Genomic DNA, 21,952 nt, shown 5'->3' with positions numbered 1-21,952 from the left:
GAACACAGAGTGTCACTCTTAGGCCAGCCAAAACTCTTGACTTAGCTCCGCCCCCTAAGCTCCTTGGACATAGGCCTGTTCTGAAAGTTCTGTTTTACTCCCGTGGGATCATGAACCGTAAACCGATCTTCCTTATGTCAGAGTCCTCTGTGTGGGTGCTCCACACTGGAGCCTCCACATGTGTGTGCGCTCCACACTGGAGCCTCCACATGTGTGGGTGCTCCACACTGGAGCCTCCACATGTGTGTGTGCACTCCACATGTGTGGATGTTCTCTGCAATATAGTCACATTATACACTCATAAAAGGCTATAAAAACTGCAAATTATACACACATTTTTTTTTATAAACAACTAAGACTTCCAGCATACAGTCTGAGGAAAACAAAATACTGTACATTATAAAAATGTAACAAGGAGATTTTTCATTACAAGAATATAATAGCAGTTCAGCTCTGATGATACTATAGTCAATGGAATGTACACAACCACTGTAGAATAATGTCCAATATACAGCAAATAACTCCCAATGTGTAAAAATAGATATGGAAATAGAATTCCAATCATAAAACAATGATGTCACGACACACAATAATGTTAAAGTGTATACACCAATATGATAATACTGACACATAAATGAAGGCAAGCAAAATATTCTCCAAATTTGGGAAAATATTCATAAAATATATTTATATTAATAAGAAAACAATGTTTAAAATAATTTTTCAACTTAAATTTGAGTATAAACATTTTTCCCTGTCTGAATGAATGTATACTTGAACATTTATTTTGAGTTCTAGCATAAGAATTTTGTCACTGTTTTAATCAAATATAAACTACTCAAACTACATTTCTTTTACTACATAAAATACATTTCTACATAACTACATCATACCAAACTCTTTAAAATATATTAATAAATCCAGCAATATAAATGATGCGAGCTATATTACAAAAAACAAATACCACTAAATGTCCTCTACATTAAAGTCCAATAATTGACCCAAGTGTTTACTTCTGACTCATGTAATTGTTTGAGAATTATAACCAGCGTTGAATGTAATAAAATGCCAAATTTCTGGGTGGGCCCTGGAGGCTCTCTGAAGCTATCTACACTGATATGGTGTTGCTGTATATTATTTGGGATCATCATTTGCAGAGTCCAAATCGGAAGTGACGGTCACTGAAGCCACCCGAGCTAAACCCCGCCCCGACTCTGAAACCCTCAGATATTTGAGAGCCGGCCGGAGAAGGGCAAACTACACCCCCCCCCCCTGGGAAAGAAGAGGGGGTATGGACTGAACCACGGCCAAAGCGACCAATGCCCCAAAATCCGAGTCCCTAAAGCCCAAGTGGGCCAACTCTGGGGCATTCAAACAGGCAACCAACCTAGCGGGTTGCATCACAGAGTAACATCCATGCAATGCGGCAGCTGCCTGATTCCTCTGAATATCAGATGGCGGGATGAGTGAATTGGGCGCAAATCCTTAACTGTAGCCGCTGTTTAACTCAACAGTAAAATGTGTACTTGGTTGTAGCAACGATTCTTCGCGGCGGGGATCGTATTCCAGGGACCTGCCCGAAACGCTACGCGTACTAGTGGCTGTACAAGAATGTAACAACTCTTGTATATATCTCAAAAAAAAAAAAAAAAAAACAGGGAAGAGAGCCCTGGGGCAGTACTTACGGAGCACCCAGGGAAGGTGTCCCTAGGTGCGTGCAGCTCCAATACACAAGAACGCCTGGCCAAGGCACACAACAAGTGCAGGAACAGCCTCACACAGCAAACTATCCCAGAACAGGAAACCATGGCCAGAGATGACATCCAACTGCCAAGCACATCAGTCAAGAACTGACTGGTGGGCAGCCTAGCACACCCAGGCCATCTTCCCCTTCCCCTGTGAGGTGGGGGAGGGGGACCCTACAATCGGGACGTTACTTAGATGAAGTTTTGGTTGTTTCTGTATGGGGATTTTTTTTTTTTTTTTTTTTTTTTTTTGAGGATATAAGTTACAATTTTCAACCAGCCAGTGGTCTGTTTTGTTTCGCCTACTTTTCTGGGTGGCTTCTCCGGTCGATGACAACATGACATACTTTAAATGTAAAGTGTTCATGTGCCATTGCTCCCTGTGCCTCTCTGAGGGGGCCAGGTTCTGGCTCTGGTCCCAAGTAGGCAACAAGAACTCTGTTATTGATGACCCCAAATAGTATAGCACTATATCAAAATGGTTAGCATCAGGGAGTCAACAAGGCTCCCCACAGAAACAAAGTATTATTTTACAGATATATTCAGTGTGGAAATTACTATGTTTGGTGGAAAATAGAGGATCACCAAATAAACTTCTGAAGACTGCTGTGTATCCAAAAGATATGCCAAGAACCTCATCAATATAATGTGGCTATCAAAGTCACTTTGGTCATTATCACTGGAATCCTTAGTTCCACCACGAAAGAATGGAAATGAAATTGCATTTACTAAGGTTGACCCAACCTAAGGAAACTTTCAATTAACCTCCAATCCTCACCTAGCCCATCAATCCCCAATTTAACCAATTGCAAATAGAAAAAAATTATTTCACAGATGTGGATTATATGGTAAAATTCCTTGTTGGAAATAAAAGCTAGATGAACACTGTGGAAAAATAAAATGGTAAAAAATATACTATGTGTACATTCTAATACAATCTTTAACCTTGTTGATGATTCGCTTCATAGCCAATCAAGTGTGTTTTATTACATATCCATAGCAGCAGTCCTCGTGGTGTAGTGGTTAAGACACTGGCCTGGCGTTTCGCGAGCGCTTTGTCCTGGGTTTGCATCCTGGCCGAGGAGGAGTTACTAGGCACAAATCCTCAACTGTAGCCTCTGTTCACCCAACAGTAAAATGGTTTCCTGGGTGTTAAACAATTTGGCGGGTCGTATTCCAGGGAACATAGGATTAAGGACCTGCTCGGAATGCTACGCGTACTAGTGGCTGTACAAGAATGTAAGAACTCTTGTATATATATCATTAAAAAAAAATACAATAAGAGAGAATGTTTGTTAGTTTGGCTACCTGTCTGTCTGTCTGTTCAATGTTGGTGGCTGGGTGCTTGAGGCTAACCTTATCCAAATTTACAGAAGAAATGGCCTGGCTCTTAAGTTAAATGCTTTATCAAATATAGTCAGTATAAACCTCCATATTTTAATTAAGTATTATTTACTCAACAAAATTAATTGAATTCATATAAGTTACAGTAAAGAAAATAATGAGTAGGGAAGATGGTTAGTGATAACAAAGAGTGAGTAGGCAAGATGGGTACAGTGATGAAGATAGTGAGTAGTAGTGAATATTGTTATGGTGGTGAAGATAGTATATACAGTGAAGATGAGGGAAATGGGGAGGGCAGGAAAAAGATCGGGGCACAGGAGGAAGATGAAGGGACAAAATAAATAGATATTCAGATAGGGATGGAAATAGGTAACTTATAGATAAAGAGATAGAGCTAGAGAGAGAGAGAGGGGAGGCAGACAGTCCCAGGCAACGCCGGGTATCCTCTAGAAGATAAATAATCAGGTTGCACTTCAATACGTGCAGATGACACTTCGACTATGGTGACTTGGAGTGATTATATATGATTAAAGTCATTCTATAAATCTTTGAACTCATTTGTTTCATTATTCATATAGAAATGCACACATATTTATCCTTATTGGTACACAAATGTGCACGTTGGAAAGAAAATTTGATTCATGGTTGGGTAACTTATTGGTTAAAACTAACATTAGATGAGCTAGTGTAATAAAAACTTACCCAAACCTCTATGTGGCAAAGCAAAAAGTTCTTTACACACTATAATTATGAGAACTTCCTTCTAAAATGCATAATTAACGTGAACTCTGAAATATTGTTTCAGTTTAACAATACTTGATCATCTGTAGCACACATCTGATATTAATGTAAAAGGAGTAGATAACTGTCCTACTTCAGCTCTGTAATTCAGCAATTATGGTTTCAAACTTACAGAGGATGATTTTGTAGAAGTGGAATGTTTGGCTTCCTCGTGTTTCTTAATGTGTGGAAATTAAGAGTGTACAGTATCTATGAGCAAACGTTCTAAGACAAAGAGGGCACTTGAAGGACTTTTTCCCAGTGTGGGATTTTGCGTGCCGTACCATGTCACCCTCACGCAAAAAGGCATTATCACAATGTTTGCCCTCAAACAGCCACTTCCCAGTGTGTGCCCGCATGTGTCTCCAGGCTACTCTGGGAAACAACCCACTTCCCACACACTATGCAATATGCTCTTTGGGTACAAGCTTTATCTAGGCTCGTATTTCCTGTAACCTACACTTGATGGCATCTCGTGCTTTAAGAGGTGAGCGTCGTAGTTCTTTTTTATTTTAAATTGCTTGCTGCATATATTACAAGTATAAAACATTCTCTGACAGTGAGTCTCCATATGGGCCTGGAGATGACACATGTTCTTGAAGGCATGACCACAAATACTGCAGGCAAACAATTTGTCATCTTTAACTACTGGATAAATATTAGTTTCACAATCACCCTCGTCAATTTCTTCTTCCTCAATTTTGATCTCTTGGAAAAAATTATCTTGAATGTCTGTACTGTTCAGTCTTTCATGCTTTAAGTAGGAATCTCTTCTCCTTTTGAGGTGGATGCTCATATGTTTTAACATGTGGTCTTTGCGAGCAAATCCTTTGCCACATGATTCACAAAGATGAGGCTTCTCCCCTGTATGACTTCTCCTATGGATGCTGAGTTTATTAGCTTTCTTGAAAAACTTTGAACAATATTCACATGAGTACATCCCATTAAATTTGGTGAGCTTCCGTCTTGGCTGCTTCACTTTCTCCGCCACCACCTCTCTCTTGACTGCTTCAATAGTAATCTGACTAGAGGAGGGTTCTGGGGTCCTTTCTCGGATGTAATTATTTATGGACAGAGAATTCTCCACTGGCTCCTCAATTTCCTTTATAACAACTTCTGGAATGAAATTAATAATGTACTGATTAGATTCAAGATCAGAGGTTATCATTTCCTGAATTTTATGCTTTTCTATCTGATGTGTATGCAGCCTGTGTGAGCGTGTATACCTAGCATCACACCACGCGCACTTGTAAAGCATTCCTCCAGTGTGGACTCTCTGATGACGATGGTACGCATATCTTTTATTAAATTGTTTGTTACAGTTAGAACATTTATACACTGTGGGTCTTGCTCCTGGAATGGGCAAACCTCTTTGAATCAAGTCATTGTTTCTGGCCTCCAATAGTAGTGCATCGCGCTGATCTGAGTCAATGTTGTGAGTCAAAGCATGCACCTTCAGGTGGTCAATTCGGGTAAACCTCTTGCTGCAAAAACAGATGTAAGGCTTTTCTCCAGTATGTATTCTTATGTGATTGGTGAGCTTATCAGAACGGGTAAAGCACTTCTGACACACTTCACAAACATAAGGTCTCTCGCCCGTATGAGTTCGAAGGTGGACCCTCATCTTGGATACCTTCTTGAAGCACAGAGGGCAGTGGTCACCAGTAGAATTCAAAACATTATCTGCAGAAGGAAAAAGGCATCAGTTAACAATGTGTAGAAAAAATGAATAAACAGGAGCATAGCAGTGAGAGGTGTATTAAGAGGTCTTATTATCTGCAGGACCTCTGCATGTTGTTGTTATAGATTCAGCTACTCGGAACAAGTTCCAAGTAGCACGGGGTATGGTGAGCCTCGATAACCTCTGCAAGCAACAACGCTTCTTTATACAGGACTCTGCAGGGAATAACACCTCACTTTTATACAGGATCTCTGCACATAACATCTTGTCTTTATACAGGACCCCAGCAGATTATGTCTTTATACAGGACCCCAGCAGATTATGTCTTTATACGAGACCCCAGCAGATTATGTCTTTATACAGGACCCCAGCAGATAACACCTTGTCATTATACAGGACCCCAGCAGATAACACCTTGTCATTATACAGGACCCCAGCAGATAATATTGCCTTACGTTTATACAGGACCTCTGAAGGTAATTATATCTTATCTTTATATTGGACTCCTGTAGGAACAGCGCCCTTACTGGTTTTAGTAATTTCAGCTGTCCTCAAGAGCCCCTGAAACTTCCAGTTTCAGGGGCTGTCTAGCCCCACTAGCTTCAGGGGCTGCCTAGGCCCACTAACTTTGTCTTGCCCACTTAGCCCACTTGCCCACTTAGCCCAGTCTGTTTGTTTAGGCATTGTATGTACTAGCTCTATCTATATATCAATCCTTTAATGTAACATCACTTGTATGTATATACCTTACCTGAATAAACATCTGAATCTGAATCTGAATCTAACTTCAGGGACTGCCTAGGCCCACTAGCTTCAGGGACTGCCTAGGCCCACTAGCTTCAGGGGGCTACCTAGGCCCACTAGTTTCAGGGGCTGCCTAGGCTCACTAGCTTCAGGGGCTGTCTAGGCCCACTAACTTCAGGGGCTGCCTAGGCCCACTAGCTTCAGGGGGCTGCCTAGGCCCACTAGCTTCAGGGGCTGCCTCAGACATGGGCACCACTCAACTGCTGGTGTAAGCCATTTTCAAAAGGCACCAAACCGGGAAGGCTATGTAGCACCATCAAAGTGCGAAATAATCGGAGGGTGCGAAATAATCGGAGGGCGCTAAATATCACTAAGAATGAAAATACGAGAACAGAAATGCATAAGGCGAATGATATAAAAAGTATCCGATTCACCAAGAATTCTATCGAGGGACAAGTGACCGCGAGGGACGGTCGGAAAGCAAGACACACGCTCGTCCTGGAAGTCAGGACATTCAACAAGGATATGCAAGACTGTAAGAGGGACAATGCAATTTGGACAATAAGGAGCAGGGCGGCGCTCCATTAAGTGACCGTGAGCTAAGCGAGAATGGCCAATACACAACCTTGCCAGAGCCGTTTCCGGTGGCAGGAGGAAGGCCACGGGGACACACTATGTTTGAGAGTACGCAGCTTGTTACCAACCACAGAGGACCAACAACCCTGCCATCGGGCAAGGATGGAGGAATGAATAACCGGGTAAAAGTCGGAATAAGGAATATCTTTACGCGAGATGGGACAAGAGTAGATAGCTTCTCTAGCAGCAGCATCTGCACGCTCATTTAAAGAAACACCAATATGGCTGGGAACCCAGCAAAACTTTATTAATTTAAATTTACTAGAGATAAGAAACAGCCAATGTTGAATCTCGACGATCACCAGATGGACAGGATTAAAGGACCCTAGAGCCATGAGGGCACTACGAGAGTCAACTATAAGACAAAGGAGGATTCACAATGAGAAAGCAGGAGACGAAGAGCATAGAGAATAGCATAAAGTTCTGCTGTGAAGATGCTAGCCTCCGGAGGAAGGTGACACATATAAGTGTGGTCAGGAAAAACAACAGAGTAGTCAACACCGTCAGCAGACTTAGACCCATCGGTGAAGATGGAAACGGAGCGGGAGTGTGAAGAAAAGTGCTCAAGGAAAAGGCATTTCAGAACCGTAGGAGGGGTAAAAGCTTTAGTGTTGCGGGTCAAGGATGTACAAAACTTTGGAAGGGGGACCCTCCATGGGGGCAAGGAAGGAACAATACGAGCATTAACATTAGAAATACGAACTGAAAGAGAATCCTGTAAGCGAGATAACCGAGCAGAAAGAGGGGGGGGGCGGTGAAGAGGAACAGAAACCACAAGAAGGGTAAAAGTTAAAGCACGACAGAAGCAAGAAGAAGGATGTTGCAAGGACCTCGCAAGATAGCGAAGACAGTAGCGATCACGGCGGTCCTGGAGAGATAGGAAGCCAGTGTCAACATACAAGCTGAGGGCAGGAGTCAAACGAAAGGCACCAGAGCTGAGCCGCAACCCAGTATGGTGCAAAGCATCAAGATGGCGAAGAGTAGAAGGAGAAGCAGACGAGTAAACAGGGCAACCATAATCGAGTTTAGACAGGACGAGAGAGAAATGTAAAGAGAGGAGTATGCGCCTATTCGCTCCCCAAGAAGTATGGGACAAAACCTTAAGGAGGGTATGGGCCTTAGAGCATTCATCTCAGAGGTAAGAGACATGGGGCAACCAAGACAAATGAGTGTCAAAGATTAACCCCAAAAGCTTAGCGGAATCCCTGTACACAAGGGGATGACCATAAAGCGATAAAGAGGGACGAAGAATGACATGCTTCCGAGTAAAAGTCATACCACAAGTCTTAGACGTAGAGAACTTGAAGCCATGATCGGTGGCCCAAGACGACACAGCATCAATCGCAAGTTGAAGCCGCCGTTGAAGGAGAGGCGAATCATCACCCCGACAGCAAAGGGTAAGATCGTCGACATAGAGAGCGGAGAAGACGCCTGAAGGAAGAGAGGAAAGAAGACCGTTGAAGGCAACTAGAAAAAGAGTAGTGCTCAGAACACTACCCTTGGGCACACCCTCATATTGCCTAAAGGGAGCAGAGAGAGTGGTACCAAGCCTCACTCGAAAGGAACGACAAGAGAGGAAACTCTGAAGGAAGAGAGGGAGATTAACACAAAGGCCAAAAGAATGAAGTTGGGACAGAATATGATACCGCCAGGTAGTGTCGTAAACCTATTCAGGTAAAAAAGGACGGCAACAACGGAGGTCTTCGCAGCAAAAGCAGTATGAATATAGACCTCCAAGTTCACCAGGACATCTGTTGTGCTGCGGCATTAGTGAAAACCGAATTGAGAAGGGGAGAGGTGGTGATAGCGTTCTAAGAACCACATCAGACGAACGTTAACCATATGTTCAAAGAGCTTGCAGACACAACTTGTGAGGGCAATAGGGCGGAAGTCCTTGGGGGAAGACCCGAGAGACCCTGGTTTCCGAACAGGGAGGACAACAGCATCGAGCCAGTCCACAGGGACGGACGACGACTCCCAGACCCGATTGTACAGACTCAGTAAATACTGAGACGTGCACGGAGGGAGATGGCGAAGCATCTCATAATGAATACCATCGGAGCCCGACGCCATAGAACCCCAGAGGGTCAGGGCAGACTGAAACTCAGAGAGAGAAGGGATCATTATAGGGAAGGCTGAGATGGGTACAGAAATCTAAAGGTTGAGATTCAAGAATAGGCTTGAAGAATAGGCTTCCTCCCTCCTCCCTCCAAAGAAGGGAGGATTGAGGAAGATGAGAACCAGAGCTAACAGATGAAAAGTGGGAACCCAGTTCGGTCGCGACCTGCAACGGGTCTGCCACAGGAGTACCACGGAGGTGAAGGACTGGAGAGACATCGGGAACGAACCTACCCGCTATCTTGTGGATATGCTTCTAGATCTGCAGCAGAGGAGTTTCGGACGTAATGGTAGAGACACAAGACATCCAACACGTACATTTAGGCGCACGGATGGTCCTAAGGGCCACTGCACTTGCCTTCTGAAACAAAAGAAAAGACTCAACCATCTGCCAGCGGCGGTGTCTCTTCCAGGCTGCACGCTTACAGCGGACAGCCCGAGCACAGTCCACATTTCACCAGAGAACGCACTTCCACGTGCCCCGAGAGGAAGAGCGAGGAATAGAGTGGAGGGCAGAGTCGAAGATAGTGTCATGAAAAAGGAGGAGAGAGCGAGGGAGAGGCAGAACGGAGAGGTCGGAGATAGTAGCACAGAGGGTAAAGAGGCGCCAATCAGCTTCGGCAAACCACCACTTAGGGAAGGAGAGGGGAGGGTGAAAAGAGAAAAAGGTAACAAGGATGGGGAAATGGTCACTGTCATGGAGGTCATCAAGAACCCGCCGCTCGAAATCTAAGTAAAGAGATGACGAGCAAAGAGAAAGATCAAGACAGGAAAGGGTGCAAGTCCGAAAGTCCAAATGACTGGGCTCACCAGAATTCAGAAGAGACAGGGAAGAAGAGAGGATAAACGGTTCGAGAAGGTGACCCCGGGTGTTTGTCAGAACATCACCCCAAAGGGTAAGCCGACAATTGAAATCACCCAGCAGGAGCACAGGCTCCGGCAAGGAGTCCAGTGGCGTTTAAGATCGGGAAGGGAAAGCAGGACATTAGGGGAGGGGAGATAAATGGAACAAACCGTGTACCATTTACGCACAAAGACACGTGCAGCAGACCAATGGAGAGGCGAAGGAAAAAGTAAGGGGAACGAAAGGAACATCAGAATGAATCAAGAGAGCAGAAGAGTTATGGGCCCCAGCAATAGCCTGGGGGGGGGGAGGAGGGGGAGAGAAAGGAATAGCCACGGAAGCGACCAGAACGAGCACCAAGCATCGGCTCCTGGAGACAGACACAAAGGGGCAAGAACTGTGAAATTAGAAGTTGGAGGTCAATGAAATTGCCTAAATATCCATGAATGTTCCACTGGAGAATAGACATCGACAAAAAAGAGAAAGGATAGCAACAGAGAACAATGAAGAAACAAAGGTGAGGAAGGAACACAGCATGTTAAAGAAGCTCAGGGTCAGGATCAGGGTCAGTGAAGTCAGGGTTAGGGGGTATGGGTAAACTGAGTAAAGATGGAGGGAAGGGAGTGGGAGGACAGACCAGAGGTGGACGAGCAGGGTCCGGAGGAGGAGAAGACAACCGAGAGGAGCAGTCAAGGATAGCAGGAGAGGCAGAAAGAGGGGAGCGCACCTCAGCGAGGGCAGCAACCGAGACGGAAGCGGGGGGGGCCAAAGAAACCTCCACAGCAGAAACAGGAGGTTCTACTGCCAAAACAGGAGGGGATGGAACGACAGAGTCAGAGACAGGGGGCGAAGAAGAAAGCGAAGCCTTCTTACCCGCCGGGAAGGAGGAGGGAGATAAGCCAGGCTTTTGCTTCTGACTCAGAGAGACAGGCGTCCCAGCAGCAACATACTGGGCAACAGACTCAAGCATCTCAATAGGAGAAGAAGAACGAGAGCGAACAACATGATCCCTGGGAGAGGGATAGACATCAGCCCGCACAGACAGGCGGCGTGGAGAGTCAGGAGACGGAGGAGAATGATGGGAAGGAGGACCAGAGGGAGAGGAGAAAGAAGACACAGGAGACGTGACAGACTGGGTAAAAAGAAGGGGATCCCCAGACAGAGAACTAGGAGGGGCACCCTTCGGGACAGAACGTAAAGGAACAGGGGAGGTGGTGGTGGGCGTGTCCGGGTCTAAGGCCTGGAAACGGTTGTGAGACTGAGGAAGGCGGGAAGGACGAGGAGAGGAAGGCGGGAAGGACGAGGAGAGGAAGAGCGCACCACGCGAGCATAGGAGACACCAGAGAAAGAGGGGAGACGATGAACTTGGCGCCGAGCCTCAGGAAAAGACAAACAGTCCCGGTGCTTCAAGTTGAGGAAAGCCGCCTCAAGTTTGTAACGAATACATGTACGGGAGAAGGTAGGGTGGGCCTCACCGCAATTGAGGCAGCGGGCCTGGGGAGAAGTGCACTCCAACTTAGAGTGACCTTCGCCCCCACACACGGGACAGAGAGAGACAGGACTAGAGCATTTGAGGGCACCATGGCCAAACCTCCAGCACTTATTACAGAGCCGAGGAGAGGGAATATACTCCTGAACGGAGCATCTGGCACCAGCAAGAATGACAGAAGGGGAAAGGGTCCTACTATCAAAGGTAACCTTCACAACCCAAGGGGGGCTGAGGGGGACGAGTAAACGTGTCCACTTGAAGGACAGAATGGCCTTGGGCTTCGAGGATATGCTTGATATCCTCATGGCAGTCCTTCAGGTGTCTAACACCGGTTGCAACATGGTGCGGGAGAACAGTGGCATTTAACTGAGCGTTCTTGGAGACCCGAACAGGGGTCTCGCGAATGCAGGATAAGGCGGCCAAACGGGTGGCCGCATCCTGAGAAGGAGCAGCAACGACATGGGTACCAAAATGAGTGGGGTTGAAGGTGACAGAGGCATCTACTGAATCAACAAGATGCCTATGAAGGGAAAAATCGTCAGAAGGAGTAGAATCTAAAGGATGGAGGTCAAAATACTTAGTCCATGTAGAAGGACCAAACAAGGCGTGGTACTAATTAGTATGGGAAGGGAGCATACGAGAGCGGCCGTGACGGGGACTGTGGTGAGAACCTCTAGAGAGAGAGACTGGTCATAAGGCGCAGTAGTCACAATAAGAGATGGAGCCGTGCAAGGGGAGACGAGGCGGTCACCACAGAGGGCTTGGGGCTCAACCCTACCACAGAGGAGGAAGGGGAGCAAGAAGTAGTCCGGTCTGGGCCCAAACAAGGCCCTGTAGCGGGGGCTACAGAGCCCGGTTTTCCAATACAGTCCGATCCAGGGGCCTAGTTGCTCACCCCATGAGCCTGGGTAAGAGAAGTCGTGTCGTCGTCCATGCAGCAATCAATTTCAAAGGTTTGGGACCTGAAACCAAGGGATACCACCTACCAGGGCAGCCAGGGAGGTCGAGCGCGGGCCAGTGTAGGAAGGGTGTGTCGTTCCCAGCGGTGCTCCTCGTTTCCAACAGGGGAGTCCTACTACATCGTCCATTCTCCCACACTGGTGCTAAGACCATATTCCCCCTATCGCCCCAGCCTGGACACCCAACCATCCACTCAGGGCGGCCCCTCACAGGCGACCCCTCCAGCGGGTGGTCCGATGACTCACAAGGCCCCTACATGGTGCCCTTTAGCACGTACACCACACAAAGAGGGGTAGAAGAGGGGGGCAAAGGCAACCCACACCAGTCCCAGGGAGGTGTACGTGAGCCCCTCACCACGGCAAGGAGGCACCACGGAGGGGAACTGCTGGTGTAGTTCATGAGACATGGGCACCACACAACTGCTGGTGTAGATCACCAGACACGGGCACCACACAACTGCTGCATATTCCAACTTTGGTCTCACAAAAGTTATGAACAATTTCTTTAATATTTCACCATTTATGTACGTACTTAAAAAGTCATTATAAAATTGGAAAACTTAACATACACTTCTCACAAAATGATCTTGATGTATGCCAGAGGTGACAGTTCTCTCTCCAGCCCCCCCCCCCACCACCCCCTAAATCTCTAACAGAATTTGTTAAAGCTTTGCCACATAATTTGCAGGTTGTGTGTGGTTTATTTTGCTCTATTCCACATTCCATAATGTGGCAGTTTTCACATTAAATTCTATTTGCCAAGTGTTGCTCCATACACTTACTTTGTCGAGGTCTTCTTGAAGTGCATGACAATCATCTAAGTCTCTTATCTTCCCTATTATCTTAGCATCCTAAGAAAACATGTTCATATAATTCTGTATTCCTTGTAGTAGATCATTTATATATACAATGAACATTGCTGGTGCTAAAACTGACCCCTGTACAGTAACTAGTCAGTTACTTGCTACTAGTACAGTAACATTACTGGTGCTAAAACTGACCCCTGTACAGTAACTAGTCAGTTACTTGCTACTTGTACAGTAACATTTCTCTAGTCTGATAAATGTCCTCATTTTATTGATGAGGACATGTATCTCGCCTCATGATTACTGACCTCATTTTTCTGTCAGAAAATTGTTCAACCATGTCATCAGTCTCCCTGTCACCCCTCCAGTATGTTCCAGTGTCCAGAACAACCTCTTGTGTGGGACTCTTGTCAAAAGCATTTTTTAGCTCCAGATAAGTGCAGTCAACACAACCATCTCTTTCCTGTCAACTTTCTGTGGCTCTATCATAGAAACTATGTACATTTATTACACAGAATCTTCCTGATCGAAAACCATACCATTTATTATATATAATTTCTGTCCAGTTGTTCTCCAATTTGGTTTCAATTATTTTCTAATGTTTTGACTACCATGTTTGTCAAGGATACAGGTTTATAATTAAGAGGGTCTTCCCCTACTTCCATTTTTTATAAATTGGACCTGCTTGATACCTGGTTGATGGGGTTCTGGGAGTTGTTCTACTCCCCAAGCCCGGCCCGAGGCCAGGCTTGACTTGTGAGAGCTTGGTCCACCAGGCTGTTGCTTGGAGCGGCCCACAGGCCCATATATATCTGGTTGAAGGGGTTCTGGGAGTTCTTCTACTCCCCAAGCCCGGCCCGAGGCCAGGCTTGACTTGTGAGAGGTTGGTCCAACAGGCTGATGCTTGGAGTGACCCGCAGGCCCACATACCCACCACAGCCCGGTTGGTCCGGCACTTCTCGAAGAAAACTATCTAGTTTCCTCTTGAAGATGTCCACGGTTGTTCCTGCAATATTTCTTATACTAGCTAGGAGGATGTTGAACAACCGTGGACCTCTGATGTTTATAGTGTTCTCTGATTCTGCCTATGGCACCTCTGTTCTTTAATGGTTCTATCTGCATTTTCTTCCATATCGTTCACTTCAGTATGTTGTTATTTTACTGTGTAAATACTGGAGGACCTGGCCCTCCAGTATTTTCCATGTGCATGTTATTTGATATCTCTCTCGTCTCCTTTCTAGTGAGTACATTCAGAGAGCTTTGAGATAATCCCAATAATTTAGGTGCTTTATCGCATCTATGTATGCCGTATTTGTTCTCTATATTCCTTCTATTTCAGCAATCTCTCCTGCTCTGAAGGGGGAAGTGACTACTGAGCAGTACTCATGATGGAACAGCACAAGTGATTTGAAGAGTACAACCATTGTGATGGAATCCCTGGATTTGAAAGTTCTCATAATCCATCCAACCTACTGACCTATGTTAGCCTTTTTCCACATACTGTACTGTATAGTATCTGCCAAGACTTCTGTACACAAAGATGACTGAAAAGTCCATTAAAGTGGAGTTCTGAGTTCAGATGCACATTCTTTCAGAACCCAAGTGAAACTCCATATGCGCCAACCGCTTCATTCCTACTTGGCTCCTCAAGCATTTTCTCCACTTTGTCTCAGCCTCTCTATGTACTCTGTTATTCTCTTAAACCTGGAGGTTTAATCAATCGTTCTGGAGGTGTTAAGAGGAAGAAGGTTGTCCTAACAATTAAAGACAAGTTACGTGTTATACACCTCAATCAGTGCGGCGTCACAGGCAACCCATATGCCTTCAACCAGTGAGGCTTCAGCAGCTGGCAGTCAATACTAACTTTGCTTAATGAACTGTACAGTAATTTTAAGTGTTAATTTTAGTGTTGTGTTAGTATAGGTTACGTAAATTGTTAAGAATTCTTAACTTCAAGATGTGTGGCATCAATCAAGAAGACGAACACCAACAAGGTAAGTTGAGGTTTCTAGTTGAATATTTAATAATTATATGTGGTAAGGCAATTCAAATTATGTTGTTTGTAATATAAAAATAGTTGGAAATGGTCACTTTTGAACTCAGAGGTGAAGAAGTACCATTATCCGGAACACGCGAATATCCGGCTGGGCGTCCTTCCCATATAGTCCGGATAATCGAGTGGAAATAGTATTAGTCCGGGACATTAGTCTATGGAGTTTGACCTACCAGGGACCACGAGCCAGAACCTGGCCCCTTCAGAGTGGTTTCAGGGAGCAATAGCCCTAGAAAATTCCCCCTGTGGTTGGAGTTTTTCATTATCTGCCATCGTTAGGCACCCAAAAGGTAGGCATAACAAAACAGACGCCACATGGTAAGAAACTAACAACTAAAAACTGAACAGAGGTGGAACTCCCTCCAATCCCAAGGAAACAAGCAAACTTCACACTCCACCGCCGTGCCGCTCGTCTGCGCAGCCCTTCCCTCCCCGCAGCGCCGGCTACTCAGTCATCCAGTTTGAAAACTAATTATCAAAACGTGAAAAAAACTCCGACCGGAGGGAGGGAGGAAGTAAGGGGAGGATTGCCAGTCAGCCTCCGGAGCTCAGAAAAAATGACGTTTTGTTACACTCAACGCTGGTTTTCTGTGGTGAGTCCCTACAGCTCCCTGGAGCTACATACCCAAAGAGAAGGAAAAGAGGGACATACGCGGGAGGCGGCTGCCTCACACTCCTCAACACGAAGTCGAGACAACTGGCTGCAACCTGCGGCCCAAAGCAACACAGGAACGCCCAGGAGCAGTTACATTAACCAAAGAACAGGCGGCCAAGACTCTGTTCAACCTCCAAAATCCCCAAGCCCAAATATCAGCCCAGGACATGTTGCCAAACACAGCAGCCAACGCAGCAAACTTCCTAGCGTTATGGGCACGAGGATAGACCACAGGCTGGACAGACTTAAGGATACAGGTTTAGGTTGTATCCTTACAACCTAAACGGATACAACCTAATACCTGCGGACAACCTGGGTTGTCCCTGCGGACAACCCAGGTTGTCCGCAGGGTTTAAGAACCCTGCGGACAACCTGGAGACCCAAGCCCTGGAACAAGGAATGAGGGAAACCGGATCAACCCAAAGCGCATCCCCTAGCCACCGAAGCTGAAGCGCGCAGAAAACGGCAAAGAGCTGCAACACATGATGCACCCCCTGCCTCACCAACTTGACAGATGATTATCTCGGGATGATTTCGGGGCTTAGCGTCCCCGTAGCCCGGTCCTCGACCAGGCCTCCTTTTTTTGTTACACACCCCCAGGAAGCAGCCCATAGCAGCTGTCTAACTCTCAGGTACCTATTTACTGCTAGGTAAACAGAAGCATCAGGGTGAAAGAAACTATGCCATTTGTTTCCGCCTCCACCAGGAAACGAACCCGGAATCTCAGGACTATGAATCCGAAGCACTGTCAACTCAGCTGTCAGGCCCCTAAGCAGCAATACCCGAAGAACCCTTCCAGCCACCTCGTTCTTCGCCAGAAAAGGAGAAGGCTGTAAACGAAGAAACCTATCACCTGGACCGAAAGAGCAGAACCCCTGCACCAGAGGAGAGCATGAAGCTCCCCAACCCCCAGAGGCCAATACCAACAAAAACAGAGCCTTAGAAAAACAATCGTGAACCAAATGTGTCACCACAAACTGACGAGAGGAAAGATAGGAGAGCACCCAGTCCATGGACCAGGATGGCTCAGTCGGCTCATGAGCAGACCAGAGGTGAAACAAAGCACGAGAAGTATACGGAAAGGGCAGAGGAGACATCCACCCCAAATGCAAGCTTAAGCAGTTCTGCCAGTGCTGCATGATATGAGGTGACAGTATTAGGCATCAAATAACGGTCCTGAAAAAGCCAAGACAGAAAGGACAAGACAACCTGACCCGAAATAGAAGACAACCTACGAAGAGAGAAAATGGCGGAAAGAACGCAAGGAAAAACATGTCACCAAGATGAAGCTTGTAGGTGGGACACATTACCTGATCACCATACAAATGGCGATACACTCGCTTCTAATGGACCAGATGCAAAAAGCGAAGGAGAAGACCGAACCAGCTGTGTACCGGACTGGTCCGACCTGCTGGAAGAGGCGGAGCCACAGGAAAAGCCCCGGGTTCGCACACCGAGCAAGCAGCGCCTGGAACCAAGACTGGTTTGGCAGCCATGGGGGCCATGAGGACTACTCATCCTGGGTAGGACTCCAACCGAGCCAGAACCCGATGCAACAGTTGGACCGAGATGAAGAGGTACAGGTAACCCCACCTTGACCAGTCCTGCCGAAAGGCGTCCACCGGGACAGCCTCGCAGTTGGGGAAGGGCGCCACATAGATCAGGAGACGCCGAGACCACACTGGCGCGATTGGTCCATTTCCGGGAATCCATATGTCCGGCAGAGCCAACAGGAGTCAGCATCGACCATCCAATCTGTGGACAGAGAAGTGAACCGAGACAGGCCGTCCGCCAGGAAGTTAGACACTCCCTGGATATGAACCGCATGGAGAGCCAAACCCCGAGAATCCAGCAAATGAGCCACTCGAAGAGACCAATCCCAAAGGGGCAAGGACCGAATAGAACCCCCGTGGATGGTCGAACCCCGAGTGACCCAAACCCTCCGAAGTGAAAGCCAAACAGCTACGAACTCTTGCACCGTGCTGTGAGCCCGACGGAAGGACGGACCCCACCGCCCCTGGCTGGCCTGGAGAGCACTGGTCACAAAGCCCCAGCCAAGAGACGACGTGTCCAGAAACACAACAAGCGAGGGTTTGAGTAGGCACCAAGTAACTGAACCCCAAAAACCCTGAAGAGGAAGCCGTCGACGCACCATCCAGTGCAGCCCCCTGGAGGACGAACCCAGTAATCGCGAGAGAAACTGAAGGGGCATCCCCATGAGACCACAGCTGCAGCAATGCCTCCGGAGGGAGAGACATGAAAGCAGTCTGAGAGTCCCAAACAAGACCCAGCCAGGTCCGAACCTGGGATGGAACCAGATGGGACTTCCTCCAGTACACCAGGAACACAAACCCGGTGAGCTGGGAAAGAACTACACCCGTGGCGAGCAGATAAGAGGACCGACTGGGAGCCCATACCAGCCAGTCGTCAAGGTAGGTCAGGACCCGAACCCCTAGCAGACTCAGACGGGTCACCATGACTCAGTTAAGACGTGTGACTACTCAAGATGCCAGATGCAAGCCAAAAGAAAGGCAACGAATCGGGAAGCCTGATGCCCCACCATGAAACCTAACCAACCCCTGAACCCCGGCTGAATAGGAACGTGCCAATATGCGACCTTGAGGACCAGGGACACCAACCAGGCACCCGGCTCCAACAGAGGCTGGACCTGAGACAGAGTGGTCATCCAAAAGGTGGGGCAAGGAATCCAGGGTGCAGATGGGACAAGTCCAGAATAAACCCCAGACCCACACAGTCCCGTTTCGGCACTGGAACAGACAGGAACCCACCTGAGGGGACGGGGTCAGTGCGATCATGCCCAAGTACACCCACCCCAAGATGACCCAATGAAGCACACGGGAAGAAGCCCGCCCCGCCAGCCCCAAATCCCCGAACCCTCCTTGAAGGGGGGAGGAGCCAGGCAACGCCGCCACGGACCGGATGACACGACTGAAAAGCCCAAAAATCGTGGGACCAAGCGCAAGCAAACAGAGCAAGCTCCCCTCCCCCCTCCCCACCCTCATTGCCCCATCACGAGTGAAGGGACCGGCACCCCCTCAGAAAAAAAATTGTAAAGAAAAGAATAAAAAGAAAAGGCAAGAAGGCAACTAGCAAGCAGAGGGAGCACCTCGCCGGCCACATGAAAAAGGCACCGGGAGACACCAGCACAAAAGCCGCACCAAAGGCCCACCTCGACAACAAAAACCAAAGCTCCGGCACAAACACAAAACACGTGCCAAGACCCAAGAAGAGCAGTCGGCCAGCCAGGAAGACCCGAGAACCCCAGAATAGGCAGGACCAGGCCCACAGGAGGTAACCAAGGGCCTCCAGAACCCTCAAAAGGGACCTGAAAGGAAGAAACCTCTGGAATGAAACTGAAGAACCCAAAGGAAACCGGAATTGAACCCAGGGGAGCCCAACACCTCATTTGCCGGCAGAACCACACCACAGAAAGGAAGGAAGGGCAAAACACAAAACCTAGACTGAACCCCCAGTGAAACCACCAAAAATGGACTGAAAACCGAGGGACAAATGGAGTGAGGAGCAAGCATAGCAAACAGCCAGGGACACTGGGCCCAAAGCCCAGACCCAAAAACAAACAGAAAATACAAAACCGGGTGAAAACTAACACCCAAGCGTTCCCAGAGGAACAGGAGAAGGGCAGAACACCCTAGAAAAAGAAAGCAAAACAGAGAAGCAGCAATGGGAGCATAAAACCACCGAAGGTAAAAAACCGCCCCCAAAATGCGAGCGCACACGCCCAGGCACAAATAAACAAACAAACTGCAGGAAAGTGACCAGCAGAAAGAAAATAACCACCATAACAAAAGGAGACAGGGTGACACAAGAGATCCAAAAACACGCCAGCAAATGTGGGATAAGCAGACGAGAGAGATGAAAAAACCCGCCCAGAAGGCAGAAAACCCAGACAGGGGCAAATAGACCCAGAACCGCTAGCAGGCACCTCCCACAGCCATGGGAAATCTGCAACAGAGGCTTCGAGGCAGAGCCGTCCTCCACCCCTAAAGAAGAGTCAGACAGAGTTCAGGAAAAAAGCAGCAAAGAAAGGGGTGCTGGTATGACCCAGAAGCTCTGGCAGGAGGAGCAGGCTCAAATGCCTCGGTTCCCAACCCGAACAGGGCAGCCCCTAAATACGCCAGTCTCAGCACCAGCTAAACCCTGCCCCGACCCCTACACCCACAGACAGATTCGGAGCAGACCCCGGCAGAGCCCCAACAGGCAAGAAAAACAAAAACTAAAGAAAAACCCCTGCAAAAGTACAACGTCCCCAGAGGAAGTAAGAACCGGCCACTGCATAAGTAGAAAGGCTGCACTACACCTTGACATCCTAACCAGGACGACATCACTTCCTACCCAAGGCCAAACAAGGGCCACAGAACACCCAGCTGGCCCCAAGGGTGGGGTAAATGCCGAGCAGCAAGAACCCCTACCGAAAATGGTTTCCCGAACGCACCAGGAGAGAGAGAGAGAGAACCCTGACATGCAAGGGCAGTACTCACAGGACGCCTAGGGAAGGATGCCCCTAAGAGCATGCAGCCCCGGCATTAATCAGGAACACCTGGCCACCACACACAACATTGCAGAGGTTGCCATGAAGGCAAACACTGGAAACCGAGACCAGAGAAGACGTCCACCCTGGACCACATTAGCTTACAAACTGGATGACTGAGTAGCAGGTGCGGGGAGGTCCAGGGCTCCACGGAAGACCGGCTCGGCAGTGGAGTGTGACGTTTGCTTATTTGCTTCTTTTCTTGGGATTGGAGGGAGTTCTACCTCTCTGTTTGGTTTTTAGTTGTTAGTTTCTTATCATGTGGGGTTTATTTTGTTATGCCTACCTTTTTGGGTGCCTAATCCCAGTCGATGACAGATAAGGAAAACCCCCAACCACAGGGGGGGGGGGGGGTCCAGGGCCACTGCTTCCTGAAACCTCTCTGAAAGGGCCAGGTTCTGACTCGTGGTCCCTGGTAGGTCAAACTCCATAGACTAATGTCCCGGTCTAATATAACACACATTAGCCCGATAGCTCTTGGGACCATTTCCTCACAGAAATGCAAGTAGACCATAAGTTAATAGGGGGCAAATGTATAAATGAAGGGCTTTGTATAAATTAATTTTAGTGTTAATTTGGATATTTCTCAATCTGAATAAATTACCAAGTGCTTTTTATGATAGAGGCACACCACAGCTTCAATGGGAAAATCAGGTTTAAAAACTGCACTGCGTCGGCCAAGAAATCTTGTTTGTCCCTTACTGCGCCAACCAAGAAAACCCTTTTTGATTATTTTTGTACACAGTCGAAATGCGAGCGCGGTAGGTTGGGTACGAAATGGACTCCTGGGACCTTCAGTGAGAGGCAGCCATGTTAAAAAAAAATTCTAGATCTCCCTAGGGCTGCTGGCAGGATCAGTTCTGAATGAGCAACAAAGGGTGGCACATTCACCCCCGGCCCCCGAACACCTGTCGGATGCAGTGTCGAAAGATCGCTCTCCGTCAGTGAAATTCAGACTTTGTTGTTTGAAGAACATAAGGGTCATGATACAGTATTAATAAAGCTAGACACAATAAGGACCTAACACAAAGGTCGGATGCAAATGATACTGTACAGCAACGATATGAGGATGATACAGCGAGCATATCCAGTTGTAGCTGAGTGCCACCCATGCTCACCCGTGTTATCTCCTTTTATTTTATAAATGATACATAGATGAATCATTTTTTGGGTTCAGTGATGATGCATTTGATAAAAGTAGCATAGATGAACATTGTTAGTGGCTTCCATGGCGGTGTTTTTCATAGATCTTGTCAAGAATATCTTAATCTCTTCCAGAATACCTGAATCTCTTCCAGAATGGCTGAATCTCTTCCAGAATGGCTGAATCTCTTCCAGAATGGCTGAATCTCTTCCAGAATGGCTGAATCTCTTCCAGAATACCTTACAAAGCAATCTTTTCAAGACTACCTTACACTTCACACGCTTGGCTACATACCACCTACAAGACCTAAAGCCAAGGGTGTACGTGAGTGTGCTATTTGCAAACACACACAACAAAAAAACAGGAAGCGAAAATCGATTTTTA

General features: G+C 47.2%; 1 long non-coding RNA gene and 1 pseudogene across 1 annotated transcript in view; both read right to left on the bottom strand.

Annotated features, from left to right (window-relative positions):
* Nucleotides 1-324: 324 nt before the first annotated feature.
* LOC123764988 (zinc finger protein 226-like) lies at nucleotides 325-20,543 on the bottom strand (annotated as a pseudogene).
* The window catches only part of LOC138372947 (uncharacterized), a 312,699-nt gene continuing 291,071 nt past the window's right edge, over nucleotides 325-21,952 (bottom strand). The window contains exon 2 of the long non-coding RNA XR_011231020.1: nucleotides 325-1,573. This is a non-coding gene — a long non-coding RNA (uncharacterized lncRNA). The remainder of the gene's footprint in view (nucleotides 1,574-21,952) is intronic.

Source organism: Procambarus clarkii, chromosome 5 (assembly GCF_040958095.1).
Source record: "Procambarus clarkii isolate CNS0578487 chromosome 5, FALCON_Pclarkii_2.0, whole genome shotgun sequence".
Taxonomy (NCBI): domain Eukaryota; kingdom Metazoa; phylum Arthropoda; class Malacostraca; order Decapoda; family Cambaridae; genus Procambarus; species Procambarus clarkii.
The sequence above is the reverse complement of the archived record's forward strand: the minus strand, read 5'-3'. Positions and strand labels throughout refer to the sequence as shown.